Below are 2,768 nucleotides of genomic sequence, written 5' to 3'. Positions count from 1 at the left end.
GTGGCCTGGTATGGCTCGTGACGTCCACGATTTCGTCTTGGCTTGTTCAGTTTGCGCTATTGGTAAGACTTCCAATCGACCTCCAGATGGGTTACTCTTACCGCTGTCTGTCCCTTCAAGACCCTGGTCCCACATTTCGCTAGATTTTATCACCGCCCTCCCGCCCTCTAAAGGCAATACGGTGATTTTAACCGTAGTGGACCGGTTCTCGAAGGCGACTCATTTTATTCCCTTGCCCAAATTACCTTCAGCCAAGGAAACAGCGGTAGCTGTCATTGACCACGTCTTCCGCATACATGGCCTCCCGACAGACGTGGTTTCTGACAGGGGTCCCCAATTTGTGTCCAAATTTTGGCGAGAGTTTTGTAAATTGTTAGGAGCGACTGTTAGTCTTTCTTCCGGGTTCCATCCCCAGAGCAATGGTCAAACCGAACGAGCCAATCAGGATGTCGAGAGGGTTTTGCGATGTTTGGTTTCCAATAATCCTTCGTCCTGGTGTCAGCAACTCTCAGTTGTGGAGTACGCACACAATTCTTTGCCAGTGTCATCTACGGGCATGTCTCCATTTAAGTGTAGTTTAGGGTACCAACCACCTAATTTTGTCAGTACGGAATCCGAGGTTTCGGTCCCCTCCGCACACGCATTAGTCCAGAGGTGTCACCGCACCTGGACCAGAGCTCGCAGAGCTCTGCTCCAGGCTAGGTCGCGCACCAAGGCTAAGGCCGATCGCCACCGGTCGAAGCCTCCCCGTTACGTCGTCGGTCAAAGAGTGTGGCTTTCTACCCAGAATATTCCTATGCGGTCCGTTTCTAACAAACTTGCTCCCAAATTTATTGGCCCGTTTTCTATTACCAAGATTATTAATCCGGTTACCGTGCGTCTTAGCCTTCCTCCGGCGTACAGGAGGATTCATCCCGTGTTCCACGTCTCCAAAATTAAATCGGTGATTTCTTCCCGTCTTAATCCGCCTGCTCCGGTTCCCCCCCCGCCTCGTCTCGTTAATGGGGAAACCACCTATTTGGTTAATCGTATTCTGGACTCTAGACGGAGGGGACGCGGTTTTCAGTACTTGGTGGATTGGGAAGGTTACGGTCCGGAGGAGAGGAGCTGGGTTCCTGCTCGGGACATATTGGATCACCACCTTATAGATGATTACAATCTACAGGTAAAGCAGGCTGGGAACGTCAGGTGACGTCCTAGGGGAGAGGGTACTGTCACGGTAGGAAATCCAGTGTTTCCTCCGTGTCATGTTTTGTTATTGTTTTTGTACTTACGTTGTCTCCATGTGCTCGTTTAGTTGATTGTCATCACCTGGGTGTTGATTGTCTCGCTCCAGCTGATCGTCATCATACCTCTGCTACTTATACTCACCTCGCTCTCTCTCTGTGGTCAGATCCTCTCTTATGTCTCCATGCACTAGCTGGATTATCGTCTTCCGTGTTTGTGTGCTGGTTTGGATTCGTGTTGTCGTCCGCGTGTCAGTGTTCCGGTCTGTTCCTGGTTCCAACCATTGACCACCTTCACCTGCACCGCTGACTTCACCATCCCGCTCTTCTCACGCCACCGTAGACCTTCCTTGCCATTGCCAACACTCTGGACACTCTTTATCAATAAACTACATCTGATTGCCTGCAATTGCTTCCTCCTCTTTTATCTGTCGTTACACAAAGGTGTTCTAGTAAAACACACTTTAAGCCAAGGAATAAGGCTGAGAGCTGTGTCTCTAGGAACTTTCAATGTCTTGGAAATCTTCATATACTGTAGCCTTATCCTTTCAAAAGTAACACAATATTTATTCTCTTTAGCTTTTGTGAGATCTCTGTTGACATTTTTGCTACTCAACTTCAACACATACATGGGCTAACTGTATGTGTAACAACTCAAGCTAATTCTATTTTTAATAGAGTTTCTAAAGGCTTAATTGTGTTTTGAGACTGTTTTATTCCCCACCATGCAAATAAGTGATTTAAAAACAGCAATGTTGAATAGGTTAATGGGTTAATAGAATAATGTTAATTTAATCTTCAGAAAAGCTTGTATTTGTAAAGTACTGCAGTCTCTGAGGGGTTGAGTAATTTTGATTGCAACTGTATGTATTCTTAACTCAAGATATTTTTTACCAAGAGAATTTAAAACTAAACACAAATAAAACAAGAAAAAAATACTAGATTTTACTATCATTGGTTTCAAGATATATATGTACTGCTTGAGTCAAGTTAAAATATCTAAATTTACTTCATTTTTTTATTGTTCTAAGATTTTAAGTCCTTTTTTTATCACAAGTTTTGTTTCAAGATGTCTTATCAAGTAAAATTTTCTCACCCCATTGGAAGATAATTTTGCTTAATAGTTTTTTTTTTTTTTTTTTTTTTAGGTTTTAGGTTATTTTCTTATTTTTTGTATGTCGATTTTTTTGGAGTGAAATGTTTGAGATTGACACTGCTATTGAAAAGTTTGCCAATCCACCATATGAAAGTATGCATACAATTATTAAATTGTACCAAATTATTTCAGATAGAGCTGCTTACACAAAGATTAAACATTTTTTTTTTTCTTTTTTTTTTTTGTGTTGAAATCAAACACATTGCTCAGATCTACTAAACTAATAATATAAATTAGTTCCGTGTCTTAATCTCACAGAATGCAGTCTGTTTCCAGCATGCTAAAGCTTATAATTACCAGAGCCACTACTGCTTTTACTGTTATGCGGAATTTGCAAGAATTACAAGAATCTGAATAGCTAATGAGAAACTCAACCTGCCGCAATA

Source organism: Carassius gibelio, chromosome B18, assembly GCF_023724105.1.
Source record: "Carassius gibelio isolate Cgi1373 ecotype wild population from Czech Republic chromosome B18, carGib1.2-hapl.c, whole genome shotgun sequence".
In the NCBI taxonomy this organism is placed as follows: domain Eukaryota; kingdom Metazoa; phylum Chordata; class Actinopteri; order Cypriniformes; family Cyprinidae; genus Carassius; species Carassius gibelio.
This window is presented reverse-complemented; position numbering follows the sequence as displayed.